This window comes from Parasteatoda tepidariorum, chromosome 6 (assembly GCF_043381705.1).
Source record: "Parasteatoda tepidariorum isolate YZ-2023 chromosome 6, CAS_Ptep_4.0, whole genome shotgun sequence".
NCBI lineage: Eukaryota > Metazoa > Arthropoda > Arachnida > Araneae > Theridiidae > Parasteatoda > Parasteatoda tepidariorum.
Genome location: NC_092209.1, coordinates 49,404,335 through 49,420,480, shown reverse-complemented (window position 1 = coordinate 49,420,480; position 16,146 = coordinate 49,404,335). Strand labels below are relative to the sequence as shown.

At 25.7% G+C, this 16,146-nt stretch overlaps 1 long non-coding RNA gene across 2 annotated transcripts; it reads left to right on the top strand.

Moving 5' to 3' along the window:
* The first annotated feature begins 270 nt into the window (after positions 1-270).
* On the top strand, positions 271-11,905 carry LOC139425908 (uncharacterized). 2 transcript variants are annotated; one of them, XR_011637007.1, is made up of 3 exons: positions 271-603; positions 3,691-3,930; positions 10,170-11,905. It is a non-coding gene; the product is annotated as an uncharacterized lncRNA (long non-coding RNA). The 2 variants fall into 2 exon arrangements; XR_011637008.1 differs by lacking the exon at positions 271-603 and adding an exon at positions 3,002-3,110.
* Positions 11,906-16,146: the final 4,241 nt, after the last annotated feature.

Sequence of the window (16,146 nt, the reverse complement as noted above, 5' to 3'; positions counted from 1 at the left end):
CTTAAAGAAACTAATATTGGTTAGATGCAGATTTAGCTAGTTCATGGTGTGAAGCGTTTAGATTTCCGTGAGCTGAAGTTATTGTGCCTGGTTACACTAAGGTTTATCTTCCATTTTGTTTTCTGTATTTTTGTTTGCAACATATACTCATAATATATGACGCAATTTATTTTACAAATTTATTTAAATTATGTAATTTAATTACGAATTATTTAAAATGCATAGTAAAAAAATAAAAATAAAAAATATATGCAGTTATTTAAAGTATTCATTTGCTCTTTTAAATTTGAAAATAATAAGAGTTTTATTTATTTTATGAGTCATTATTTATGAATTCTTAAAACCTTTTAAGGTATGTTGGTTTGTCATATATTTGTACCAAGTTTCTTTATTATAGGTTTTCAAAGTACCATCACAAGAAGTTCATCTAAGTCCTCACTTCTGCGTACACCTTTACAAATTTGCCCATATTGTTCATATTCCACGACTGATCGAAGTAATTTTAAGAGACATTTAGTGACACATACTGACGAGCGCCCATTTCAGTGTCCTTTGTGTGACAAACGATGCAAATTAAAACAAAATTTAAAAAAACATATGCAAGTACATATGAAATTTATTTAAAAATCTGCTTAAAATAACACTTGTAACTTATTTTCTTTTTCAATGCTACTTTATGTTATGTATGAAAAACTTAGTGAAGCAACATGTTAAATGATTTTTTCAAAACAGCTTAATTCCCAGGCGGCCCTTGCGTATTTTTGTGAAGGATAAATTTTTTTAAAGTATTCTTGATCTGTGCAATGATTTTCTTTGTAAAAATGTGGAAAAAAATAGTTTCATAGATTTTCAAGCAAATTCATCGAAATGTGAATGTGTTTGACTGCTTGCAGGTTTATCAAATGATTAAATTTCACTCCTTTTATATATATATATATTAAAGGAGTGAAACTGAAATCTAATGAGCGAAATGCATGTCTAGCTGCGTATTAATGAACTTTGATCCCTAAGTATGTTTTGAAAAAATGTTAGCATGTCTTTTCTCTAAACTTTTCATCTATGCTAATAATTAAAACTTTTTATTTTGTGGAGTGTTATAGACTATTATCATGTTTTTAGGTATTTTTTTTCTCTGTGATAACATTGTTTATCGGATTTTTATGTTCTTGCCTAATTTTTTATTATCTTAAAGTTGTTTTTCCAGGGTATTAATTTTTTAATCTAACTTGTGTGAAATATGACAAATTATTATTTTGAAACAACTATTATATCACAATGTAATGTTGTACTTAGTAAGAAATTTAAGTCTGTTGTAAATTTATCATGCTTTCAATCATACAAGTATCTTAATTTTTTTTTGTTATGATAATTGTGACTGAAGTAATGTACATAAGAGAAATTAATTATTCAATTTAAAATCTCATGAAACTGTGTTAGTATGCCAAAAATGGTGATTAACTCAAGTTCAATATTGATCAATTATTGCTTTTGCCATCTAAGCTTAATGCTTGATCAGTAAGATTTCAGTAAGTCTTCCATTGGAGTGTTTTTTTTTAAATCTATATTTTATAAGAAATAAAATATTTAAAGTTACCATTTTCTAAAAGGACTATATTTTAGAAGTCATCGAAGCTTGAAACATTCCCATAAAAAGATATTGTTTTCAAAATTAGTTTGTTTGATATAGTCTTAAATTTGTTTAAAAAAAGCAAAAAAAGAAGAAAAATATTAAGAGCGATGGAGGGGAAGAAAAGATTAAAACATTGACAAAATACTAGTATTTAACTTGTTTCCAAGCTTAATTTTGAGTAATTTGAGATTTTTTAAAAATACCTCAAATTAAATTAAAAGAAAACAATTAAAATGAAGAAATATATTTTGTTTCTAGTCTTCCTCCTTTCTTATCATTTGTTATTTTCCCCTACTTTTAATTCTTATAACTTGGTTTATTTTATAATGTTGCTGTTTGCTATTTTCTGTTAGCTCTGTGTCTAAGCTGTGATAATTGTAGTAGTTACAAGTCCAAAACAGACCTCACCAAGATAATGATACTGAGTAAAATTAAATTGTTTGCGAAAAATCATGTACCTTTGGTAGCATTTTGAAGTCAATAAAGATAACCCCTAAGAACAACCAACCTTCACCAAGGACCATTCTACTGTGGAACAGAGAATGGTCACTCCCGGAAGGTTTCGCTGTAGTTACAAGTCCTTACAAACTTCACTTTACATTTGTTAAATTTTTTGTTGTAGTTCTACTTTATTAAAAACTTTAACATAAATATGTTATTTGTTCTTTAGATATTTTAATTTTATTTGTAATAGGGTAAACTAGAATAAAAATTCTTTCTATTTAAGCAAAAATTTATCATCACTTATTTGTTTTCTGCATATTTTCAAGCATATTAAAAATTTTACTTTTAATTCTATTTCATGCTGTGCATTAAGGGAAATTTTTAGAACATTGTAAATCATAATTTTTGTATGTAGTGATTTTTATTAAGCTATTCGAATATTTTAAGCTATTCAAAGTATTTTATTCCCGGTGTAAGAAATAAAATTCAAGTTCAAAATCTTCCAATCCGAAATCTTACAATGTTTTTTGTTCATTAAAAATTTATATATTAAGGAAAAACCTTCTCTGTTAAATAATTTCTTGGTACATTTGAAAGCAAAAAATTACAAGACTGTGAGCAAGATAATGTTTTGTTGCTAGAGTAAAACGAAAAGACTAATGTGTAAAAAAAATAAGGTGCTCTTATGAAATTTTTATTTCCCTTGCTTAGAAAATAAATCTGTACAAGTAATGTATTATTTATACTGTATATGAAGAAACATTTTTTGAGAAAAGATTTTATTGTGATTATAAAACTCATTGTAATGTTGAAAGGAGACAATGTAGACAAAACTGAGTGCAATTTTTATATGATATAAAATAAAAAAAATTGTTATTATATGATATAGAGTCTATTTATTAATATTTTAAAATATGTAATGATGAAGTTATGTCCCAAATTAAATTTGGTTGACTTTTTACAACTTCTGAATGTATTATGCTTATAAAAGTTTTACAATGCATATGTTTCATTTAAAGTTTATTATGTTTGTAAGGTATGTTATTTACATATATTCTTAAAAAAAAAAATTTTTTTAATACTTTTAAATTTTTTTAAAGGAAGATAAATATACATCTTTCACCTTATTGTCTATCCTTTTTAAAAATATTTATTACTGTAGTATTTATCAATTAATTTTATTATAATTAAACTGACTAGACATTTTCTAATTTCAACTATTCTTTTAAATTGACAAGTGCTACAAGTGTAGTCTTTTTTTACTCTTATGCCAAAATTTAATTAAGAAAATTAGCAAATTTTTAAAGAAATGCTCTTAATTTTTTTTATTTATTATTAAAATATAAATAAGTTGTAAAATGTAATATCTGCAGTTTTGGAAATTTTAAAGTATTAAGGTAACATCTTAACTTCACGAAACTGGTGAAAGTTTGCAGTGTATTTCACATGTTTATCTAATGTATTATGTGGGTGTATTATGTATATTTACTATTATTAATTCCATCTTTTCAACTCTTAAAAATTATTTTTGACGAAGTTTCATTTTGAATTTGTATATTTGTGTTAAATTTTTATTTTTCATTTATAATTTTAAATATTGAGATATTTGTTTTTAGGTGCCTGTAAAATACGTGGTCGACCTTCAAAACCGAACCCTACAATTCACATGTGCTTTTATTGTGATTATAAAACAAGACAAGCTACTCATTTTAAAGATCATATGCTGACTCATACAGGAGAGCGACCATATCTTTGTGAAGTTTGTTACAAATCATTTACTCAAAAATCAAATCTGAAATCACATATTAAGGTCCATTTAAAATCAATGAGAATGTAATGAAAGTGAAAATTTTCTTGTGAGTTTTTATTTTAATTTATTTTTTAACTATACTCCAAAACGTAGTGTAACTTAATTTTATGTTTATGCAACTACAGTGAAATCTCAGGTCATGAACACTACTGCAAAAACTAACACCTCTCATTGGAGACATATTTTTGTAATTCCCTTTGAATCTTATTTGAATAAATCATTATGTGTAAACCATTATTCTGCAAAGTGGATACTCCCTTAACCGGATGTGGACAGTCCTTTATGCCCCCAAACGTTATTTTCTATCTCTTCAAACTGGACACCATTTTTTCAAAATTTGAAAGGAAAAAAATCTTTTTTGCTTTAAATTAAAAAAAAATATATGTATGCATCTTTCTACCATTTTTAAAGCATAAAAATGTTTTGCTTTATTGATAACTAAAAGTATTGTTAAGCTATTTCACTATTAAAGAATTAATCATTCTCTTGTCACTTTCTTTTATCTTTGCAAAGGAAGGAGAGAAAATGATATAAGCTCATGTGAAATATTTTGAACAGCAGTATCTTTTTATCTGGATAACACAAATGGTGATGATATCCCAAAAATTAAAATGACGCTTTAAATCTTCTCAATTCACCTTCCCCACTAAAAATGCCTTTCTACTTCTAATTAATTTGACTCCTGTAATTAATACAGCTGTTTAAAAAATAAGATTCAAGTTATTGACATGCTCATATGAATCAAACGTTACTGCAGACACTTGACAAATGATCAACTGTGAGTAGAACAACTCTATAAGACCTTATGCCTTACAGGTAGGAATTTCGCTTATTTTTTTCTATGCATCACGTGAAATTTATCTTCACCTTCAAGGAGGTATTTCCAGGTTTTAAATCAAGTGATGACTAGGTGTTAGGGGTATAAACCTAATAATTTGAACCGATTGAAAAAGTAACATAAAACTAAAAGCATCTATTTGGTATCATATGAGTAACTTAAATACCTGAACTTAAACTTTTGATCATAAAGTAAATTTCAACGAATAACGTAACTTAAAAAACCTTTTCTGTAACTGCCTTTTCTGTAGCTATATATATCTTATTGTAAAAATTATAATTTTTAAAGTTTAAATAAATATCAAAATTGATAGCCATTATACATTATTTGCAATTATATTAAAAACAATTAGCAACAAACTTTGTAATTAGTTTAATTTTTTTCGATTCCAAGAGCATCCTCATAACCAGAGGTTTCACTGTAATATTCGTTTCATTTTTCCGAATTTCATTAACAAATACGAATGCTACCACATGTCACTGGCCAATTTAATCTTAAATTTTATGCACAAATGCGTTTTAAGGCTTACAAATTACGTATGAAAACTTATTTATTAATTTTTATTTTATCTGTATTGTTATAAAATTATAGTTATATTAAATATGTTCATAATTCCTTTTTTTTTTAACCAGTATACACAAATCATTTTGATAGTTTTAAAGCTTGAGTGTTTTCTTTAAAAGGATACTTCAAGGATATTTTTCATTAAAATGGATGCAATAAAATAAGTGTTTTTTAATTTTTAAGAATTTACAAACTGTTTTTCTAAAATAGTTTTTATTACAAAAATTGTTTTATGTTTACAAATTTTATACTTTTGTTATATGTTATAGATAAAAAGTTTAGATAACGCTTATATTAAAAAAATAAAAATTAATAGTTTCTGAGAAAATAATCATACACATTTCATCATATACATTATGGACAGCCAGCAACCTTTTTAATTTGTTTTCTTTTCTCTACTCCCAAACACTTCCCATAATGTAAAAATGATATTTGTGAATTAGTTCGTTTGGATGGTGCGTGCTACAAATTTTACAAACTTTAACTGGTATATATTTATAGAAAAATTTTCAGAATTAAACTTCATTTTGTACATTTGACAGTTTTAAAGATGTATTTATTCTTTTATTTATGCAACATTATGGTTTTATGTATATTCTAAAAATAAAGTTTTATAGTAAAAACAACATTGATCTGTGGTTGAATATTAGAACAACCGAAATTTTGCACTATCGGTTAAAGAAAATCCCATTTTTAAAATGCAAAAATGAAAGGACAAAAATTGCTTTCATCAAATTAGTTAAATATTCTGAATAGAAAATTATTTACTGAAAAAGTTATTGAAGAAATTGAATAAATTAAGTCAAGTATTCAATAATTGTATAAATAAGTTAAGTTTAATTTTAAAATTATTATTAATATATTAACTAAAATATTAGTTAATATATAATAAACACCTACTTATTTATTTTATTAAATGCTTAAAATATACTGTAGGAATCTTTTCAGTGTGTCTCATTATCCTTTTTTATCTTTCTACATATTATTTATTTTTCTTCCCTATGTTAAGGTTATATATTCCGTTGTTTAATTTTTAATGAATTATCTGAGTGATTAAATTCTTCACCTACCTATTTACTTCTAATGAATGATCAAATTGTACTGCAGGAATTCTTTTAATTTTTATATATGTGGTATGTTATTTATTTACCTTCCCTATGTGAAAGTTGTATATTTCATTATATAATTTAAAAAAAAAACATTTTTTCAAAATACAAATCAAAATTTAAATTTATATATAATTAATAGAGCCTGGATTTTGATGACCAAAAAAATCTCAATTAATGCCCTTAAAAAGTGCAAAAAATGCCCTTATGGACTGCAAAAAATGCCCTTAAAAGTGCAAAAAATGTCCTTAAAACGCGAAAATTGTGCTAAAAATGCCTTATGACATGACTTAAATAGAAGTAAAAATATTGAACTAAAACAATGTTTTACTCTTTAAAATTATTATGAGTCGTTTCAAAAAATATAAAGCAATGCAATACTTGTTCTACGTTCATTAAAGTTTGACAAATATGTTTTATATCCAAAAATAACAACAAAAAAAGGAAAATATATTGACTCCAAAACATTTTCATTTTGTACAGAAACTTAAATGAATATAACAACTTCCATCTCGTAATATTACTAAATATCAGAATTACAGTGGATTAGAAATTTTTTTTTTAATATTTTGAAATGTAAACGAGCGTCTTTTGTCTGAAAGCAAATTTTTATACCAGGAGAAGTTTGTTTCAACGTCTACTGATGTTATTGGTGCGTACTTGAAAAGGACGGTCACACTTACTGACAATTCTTCTTCAATTTGAAAAGATGTTGCTTCACCTGTTAATATCTTAAAAATTTTCTTCATTGTTTGGAAGCCAGTGTAATAATAAAAAATTATAAAAAATAATAAAAATTAGAAAAATTTAACAAAAAATTTAAAAAATGCTTTAAAATGCAAAATACGCCCCAAAATTTTAAAGAAAATGCCCTATAAATCTCAAAAAATGCTCTAAAGGACAAAAAATGTCCAAAAATGCAAAAAAATGCAAATGTCATAAAAATCCGGGCCTTAATAATTAATAATATTTTTTTGTAATAATAATAATAAATAATTGACTTTTTGTAGAAATGACAAAATTGACTCACTGTTTTATGTTCTTTTTGCACTAATGAGGACATATAGTTATAACAACAATTTGCCGCATGATGTTGGGTATGAAAGCGAAAGAGGAGTACTGTGAGAGTATGCCTGCTTGGTGAAACTGAAGAATACAATTATATAATTATAACAATTTGTATAATTCATGGCAATTATAATTTTGCTATTTTTTAGCTCTAAAATATTACAATTAAACATATTTTATAATGTATGCAAAGAAAAGGGGGAAAAATTTCTTTTTCATAGAAACTTATTCTGATAATGTATCTTAATACGGTGTATAGGATAAGCACATATCATATGAAACTTGCATATTTAAATAACAGCATTACATTAAAATAACATCACCAAATTATTTTTAAGGAAAAGCTGTCTTTTTGTTTATCCAAACTTATTCCATCAGTATATGTTTTAACCATCAGCATATGGGATAAATGTTAAGATGGGATAAAACTTAGAATTTTTTTATTTTAAATAATTGTAAAATAAATTTTCACTTTTAAAATTGTAGAAATTTATTTTGAAATGATTCTTTTACTTTGAAATGATTTTTCCCTACATTATTTAAAATTTATTTAGAGTTTGAATAGCCTTAATATTTTGTTTTCATGAGAATAATTTAAATAAATTATTTTTTAAAATATCAAGTAATTAAAAGGATTTAAATAATCAATTTTTAACCTTTGATTTAAATCCTTTTATCATCCTGATTCAATATAAGTAAAACTTTATCTAAAAAATATTGAATGGAGTAGTTTTTCACTTGACAAACAGCCACTGCTTTGGAGTGCAGTGTAGATCTACCTCCTCGTGGTGCACTCTGGACAACGTCTAGTACGGCAAAATGATCTACAAATGTGTCACACATTTGAGTTTATAATTCAGCAATTTTTTCTTTTGATGCATTCAAATTTTTTTTTCAATCATAGCTCTATAAATATTTCTATGTCAATAATGCATTGTGAGCAGTAAAGGAACATCTAAGGATAGTTTTTGATAAAATGATCAGATGCTCATCTTCTACTATCACCTGATCTTACTGTTTTATGAATTAGAACTTAAATATGCTGATGATTTAATCACCAAAAGGGAATAAAGAAGCCCAAAACAAAATACCAATGAAAAACTGTATTTTGAATTTATATACATTTCTTTTTTTATATATTCATTTTCTTTGTTAATTTTCCGAATTTTCACTATGAAATTTAAGCGCTTTTAACCGTTTCTCACTAACCGTTTTCTCACTCTTTAATTATTTACTGTATTCTATTTGTGGGACTCAAATGTTATGTTTTCATTCAAATTCATGTCAAATAAATTCTATTTTTATATTTCATTAGAATGATTATATTTTGGAGAATTTAATTCCCTTAGTTAATTTTTGAACATACTGTGATTTATTCACTCTTAAGTATTTTTAGAACATTATGCTCTATCTTAAGTTTATTTTTTACATAACGCTTGCATTGAATAAATCAAACAGAAAAAGAATTATTTGTTATGCAGAAAATCAGTCAAGCTCCTATTTCATGCCCTGAGGGATAATAGTTGTGAATGAGTCTTTCCCCCCTTTTTTTACAGTGAAGGCAAAAACAAATATTTTCTTATAGCATCATCATCGAAATCACGACAACCCAGGAATTCAATTTTTTCTTCTGCATGACAATGGTCCTCAAGTTTTTTAATGTTTATTATATCTTTTTATTTTTATCATGTAATTTTTATCTAAAGCTCTATATTTTTCAATAATTTCAAGGAAGAAAGTTAGTATTTCTTCATGTATTATTCTTATAATTTATATTCTTTTATTTTGTATTTTCTTTTAATTTACTCTCAAATTTCATTGAATCTAATTATGTCTATTGATTTATATGTAAGTTTTTCAAGGCATTGTAAAAAAATTTTTTTGCAGGGTTATCTGTGATCATCTTTTTCATCAGTAATTTGTTTATTCTTTAAATTAAATTTATTTAAAGTTAAGCCTGCTTCGATTCTAACAGTTGATAAATTTACATAGAGTAACAAATTAATGGTTACAGTAAAGTATGATAGACCATGGCAAAACAAACAATTTATGCCATATGATGTTGGGTAAGATAGTGAAAGGGGAACTGTGAGAGTATGCCTGCTTGGTGAAAATGAAGAATACAATAAAGACAAAATATAAACAATCCTTATTATTAAAAGTTTTTCAAAAAGTGTTTACATGAACAAATACTAATTGCAATACAATCTTTATATTGGTCGAAAATAACTGTCGAAACTTTAATCGTAACAATAACTGTCAAAAGTTTAATCGTAACACTATGGATTTACGAAGCAAAATTTTTTACTTCACAAAAGTACCACTGGAATCAAAAGATTCAAGAGGCGAAGAAACACGCCCATCCTGGATTTTTCCTTTGTTCGCGAGGCAATATCTATGTAGTTTTACTTCCCACGGCATGCCCTTTACTTTCCAACACTGCATTGTTAGGCATTGAAGTTGTTTGTTTCCGCTAGTTCTTCAAGCTTTACAGCAGGGATCATTTGTTTTTTACATCTTGCATTACTTCAGTAACTCATTATTTTTTAGCTGTTGCTTTTGGGAACTGAGAAGTTGATGATTTTAATTCATTCTTTTATCTCTGAGTCATTAGTTAAATTATTGCTGAATTACATTTTAGTAATATCTGTATTCAGATGAGCAAGAAAAATGTTTTTGTTAAATTTAAGCATATAAAACTCTTTGCAGGTGCTTTCTCACATTCTGCACAAATTTGGAAACCGGCAGTAAGGCGATTTCATTTATGTCCTTTTTGTAACTATTCAACGATGAAGAAGAGTCATTTACGGGATCATATATTTACTCATACTGGAGAACGTCCATTTACTTGTGAAGTGTGCGGTAAAAGTTTTACTCAGAAATCAAGCTTGAAAACTCATTCTATAGTACACAATAAACATATCACAATCTAATTGTCGCAATATGTTGTTTGGATAATGGGGAAAAAAACTCATTTTTGTTAATGTTATTTCAATCTGAATGTGGAACATGCCAGCAAAATTAAATATAAAACATATTTAAACAACTCATGTACAATGTGTAAAGCATATACTGTATGTTATAAAAATAAATGATTAAAATAATTATTTAGGAAATGTACCGGTATGAGATAAATTACAATTTGCTGTTTCTGTTTTAGAAATTAGATCATTTTTTATCTTCCAAACTCCAAAATCAACTTCAGTTTGTCAACAAATAGTGTTGCTGACTGTACTAATTGTTGACAACGGAATATATCAGTTGGACTATTTAAACTGAAATATTTGCAAGGACATGTGATAATTTTGCCCTCAGTTCTAATTCATTTATAAATTTGCGCCCCACATTGTTGCTATAAATAACATACCTGCCAAGTCTTCTGTTTTTTTAAAGAGGACTACTGTATTTTAGGACTATCTCCTGTTTACTCATATATTCTCAAATTTCTCCGTATTTCTTAAAGAAATTAAAAAAAAAAAAAAAAAAAAAAAAAGACTTTTGGCGATAAATATCCGCTGATGGCAAAAATACTTTTTTATTCCTCAATACTTGGCTCTTTGCCAGTACTGCAGTATGTTGAGTATTTATAGTTTAAGTAATTATATTTTATGGTTTAAAAAAATCTTCTTTAGATTAAGATTTATATAAATATTTTTTCTTTGCTAAGTGTGAGTGCTTATATTATTTCTAATTTTGACTTACATGATTATGCATAATGTATCAAAACTTTACTTATAGGCCAATAAATGGCGTTAGTAAAATCTCCGTCTATTTATTTCTCCAAAGTTGGCAGGTATGAAAGTGTTATTTTGAAAATACTGTTGTGTAGATTTCTCAACTCAACAGTACCATGTGTTGATGAACTTTGTACTTATTTTTGAAAATAATGACATAATCATTAATTTGAAATAATATAGTTTCCTAAGCGGAATGCAGCAAAATATGATTTTTTTTGTCTCCTTCCATTTTTGTTTAAATTATTTTTCAAACCCTTGGTCATTTTTAAGGTGCCTGGTGATAGATAATATTTAAATTTTGTTGTAATCTCTGATTGTTTTAAATGGTTTTGATAAGTTAAACAGTTTTTAAATGTTTTCATTTGTTATTTAATATTTTAAAGATAAAATGAAAATTATTATAAATATATGTTTTGTATTAAATTGTTTTAGGTAAATCAAATTTATAGCTCTATTTTATGTCAATAAAATATAAATTAAAAAATTTAAACATTTTTAATTTTCAACTAGTATTGTTTTAGTATACTCATTCCATAAAAAAGAAACACATTCATATATGCAAAGTGTTTATTAGTCATAACACTTTGGATTCTGTGTTCATTTTTTTGTGTATTTTATTTATTGTAAAGAAGTTTCAATAATAATTTTTTATAATATATTTGTTTCTCACGTTATTAAAATTTCATTTAATAAAATATGTATTACTTATTTGAACAGTTATTTTTCTTTTAAACTACATTTATTCTTTAATACTTTTAACTTCTAGGTTATAAGACTAAATATTCTAAAAGTAAGTATGTACTTTCATTAATATTAAAATCCTATTGTTTTATGCTTGTTAATACTAAATTTTATGTTTCTTCCTAAAACCTCTTGAGGTTGAGCATTTCAGTGCTTTTTATTCCTTCCAGAATGTACTTGCCTAATGATATAGCTGTGTCTTCAAACTTGCTAATTTTAAGTTGCACACAGTCCCCCACCTGTTATTTATCTCTCACAACACTGTGAAAAGCTAGTTTAGTTTTTTAATGTAAATACTCCTTAGTTTAATAAGAATTTTTTCACTTTGTCCAACGAATTAAAAGCAAAGTAGAGGAATTTATACAGGGTTTAAAAAAAGTTTGGAAACAGTCAAATATCTTGAAAACTGTACATCACATCAAAAAGTGAAATTAGACACATTCAATGTTTTTTGAAAGCTATCTGATGATACTAAACTTGATTTTCAATCTCACCTCCCGGAGCTGGGAAGGAGGGTAACTTTTAAATCTTAAATAAGAAAAAACAACCCTTATTTTTTTATTACAGATTCAGATTCTCCAGAAAAAAGGTAACCCTATTTGAGTTTTAAGTTCATCCATTTGCTTCACAGATGGCGCTGTAACTGAGAAATGAAATAGTGGTAACTTGAGAGCTGTCAGATTAAAAATAAAGAGTAAAACTAAAAGTGTTTCTGGATTTAAAAAAAATTGAAGTAAACTTGTCCATTTTAAACAGCTTGTACCCCATTTAATTTCTCTCAGTTGCAGCCCAACCTGTGAAGCAAAATGCATAAACCTGTGCTCAAATTGGGTTACTTTTTTCTGGAGAAGCGCAATCTGCAATAAAAAATTGAGGATTTCAGTGTTGTCGCATCCTGTCCCCAGGGAGTGGAGGTGTATGATTAAGTTTGGTATCATTGGATAGCTTTTAAAAAATATTGAATGTGACTATTTTCACTTTTTAGGTCCAATGTATATTTCTCAAGATATTTTCCAAGGTTTTTTTCCACTCTGTATATATATTTACGAAGAGTATGTATGATATTTTTTAAATGAAAAAAGTTAGCAGTTTCAAGAACTCTTTATATTTTACTTCCTTATCTCTTATTCACGTCTTATTTATTATGTTTATTAAATTTGTATGTCATTAACTTTATTATATGTAGAGATATATGTGTCTTCTTTACATATAATAAAATTAAGAATTTGTCATCAATGTAAGTAAATTTTAACAAGTTTTTGACGTTTTCCAAAGGAGAAAAAAAGTTGTTTGTATGTTTCTGTTTATTAAAAAACCTATATGTTTGAATTTTCAATAAGTCTTTCTACTACATTTGTATTAAACATACTTTGACTCATATTTATTGTTCAGGTTTTTAAAAAAATTATGCAAAAGGAGAAAAAGAGTAAAGATTTATATCTTTTAACTCTCACAGTGGTATTTCTGCATTTTGAAATTTTAATATTAATTTCTGTAGTGCTTATTTTCCATAGTATTTAATTTTTGTAGCGTAATTTTTGAGTAGTTTTTAATTTTTGTAGCAGAATTTTTGAATAGTTTTTAATTTTTAAGCAAATATTTGAACTACACGTTAATTAAACCTGTTTTGGTCAGATTTTGGTTAACAAGCCATAATAAAATGCATGATATTACAATTTTCTTTAAATGCTCTAGTTGGTATTTTTGTACATTGAATTTTTAATGTGATCATTTATTTTTTTTCTTCCATTTACTGAAATGAATTTCAAAAATTAAAAATTTTTTCTATGTACATTTTTCTATATTTTTTTTCCTGGTAGGCTTAAAAAATTTTTATGCCCTATTGGTCACGTACTTTTATTGGAAAGCCTTATACTGAATTCCACAATCAATTGAGAAAATTTTTCTTGTTTAATTAGTTTTTTCCTTCATCATAGTTTCATACTTCTCTTCATGTATTTAGGCTCATCTTAAAAAATATTAAAAAAAGGTGTAGTATTATTAAATATATTTACTAGTTACTAATTGATTGTAATTGTATAATTTTAATTATTTATTAGTTTTAGCAGTTTTTCTTTGAATTTAAAAATATTTCCTTTGAATAAAGGGTGATGGGAACTGAAGGGATACAACAGAATTCTATTATAATTTCTAATTTTTTACTTCCAGGTGAATCTCTAACTTTTAATACTTCTGCAATATTTCATGCTCCAACTACTCCATATTTTGTCTGTCGAATTTGTGAATATTGCACCACAGTTAAAACTAATTACAATAGGCACATGTTAGTTCATACAGGTGAACGTCCACATGTTTGTGCATTGTGTGGAAAAGGTTTTATACAAAAGTGGAATTTGAAAATTCACATGCTTGTTCATTCTAAAAAATAACTTGTTTCAAATCAGATTTTATTTTGCTGAATATGTTATTGAAAATGTTAGCACATGTCATTGATATCTTTATACAGTTTCTTGTCTTTGTTTTTTAAAAATTTAAAGTTATTTAAACTTGAGTGTACAGTAATGTTAATTGCTTTTCCTTTTAATTTAAGTTTATATTTAATTAAGCTATAAAAATGCTTTTGTGTTGAGTAAGAAATATCTAGGTGATCCCCAAATAAAAAATATACCATTAACCTGATTAGTGGGGAAAATTTCTAAATACTCCACCATGTGTAATATACCTTCTTATACTGCTGTGCACACACTAATAGTATACTTACTTACTTTGCTTTGGAGAGGGTCCATATCTTTTATTTGTGTAATGTGATATTTTTAAATAATGACTGCTGATTATTATAAATAGCAATAAGCTAGCGAATTAAAATAAAAATAAATGCAGCTTTTAAAAGGGTAATCAACACTGTACTTTTTGAAATGAAACAAAAATGAACAATAAAAAAGTACAGTAGAGCAGTGATTATCTGGTATGGCTAAACCGAAAGCTATTCATTTAACAAAATATCCAGATAGTTGGTAAACTCTAAAGAACAGCCTTCATGTTTTTTGGGTAACTTAGCTCTTTTTTTCAAGCCTAAGGCTAGCAATTGTAATGATACATGTTTTTAGTATATTATAAATGGTATAAATTATTTGGGCCCACTTTCATCTACATTCCTATTTTTAATCTGAAGAATATCTATTTATTTTTTATTTGTCTATAATGATGTTTCAAATTGACATTTAAACTTCATTTAATTTTTTAAACCTATTTTCTGACTTCTTTTCTTTATTTATCATTATTTTATAAATTTTTCGTTAAGGTACTATTCGGGATTTTTTTATTAAACACTATTTTGGATTTCATTATTTTCATTCTAAAATGCTTTTTTCTATTTTTTTATAGTTTGTATATTTATTCCAATGACTGTATGAATATTATTAAAACCTTTTGTATTGTTTATTACTGAACATTCAGTTATAATTACCTAACCATTTAACAATTTTCATGTTTTATAATTTTTATCTTCATATTTTCATATTTGTTTGGATTGCAAAAAATTCTATTTCCCATTTTTATAAACTATAAATAATCAAATTCATTTTTCTTATAGTACTATTGAATAAGTATGAATTTTTAAAATTATTTTTGTATTATTGAGGCACTTGTGTAAAAATTATAATGTATTAGCTTTTTATGATTATTTTTCAGTTACAGTTTTAAATTGTTTCAATTGTAACATTGAAAATATCTTCATTGTTTGGTTATTATTTACTTTTATAGATTTAATTACATATCTTATATATATTATTATCTATCTGACTATTGTTCTGTACTATTACAGATAATTTAAAAAAGAACAAGAATTTTTAATTCAATTTTATTTACTTTAAATCTGATGCTCAAATCACTTGCCTGGAAAAGTTTATACTATTGAATTTTGGTAATCCGAATTACAGATTATGCTAACCAATAGAACTTTTCAAAAATTATAAATAAAAAGATTCATATAATAAATACAAAAAAATAACCAACCATTTGGTGAATAATACAATGAGAAGGCAAAATAGGAATTTTAAATAGGTATTTTAATCGACAATTAAATTAGTTCCCATACTTTCCACAAGTACTCTAGTAATTATTTATCACATAAATAAGAGGGGTGGTTTGGTTGAATATTGAAAAATGATCAGACAGTAACACAATTTGCTTCCATCTTAAAAATAATTAGCATTGGAAACAAAAACACTAAATGCATCATGATAAAA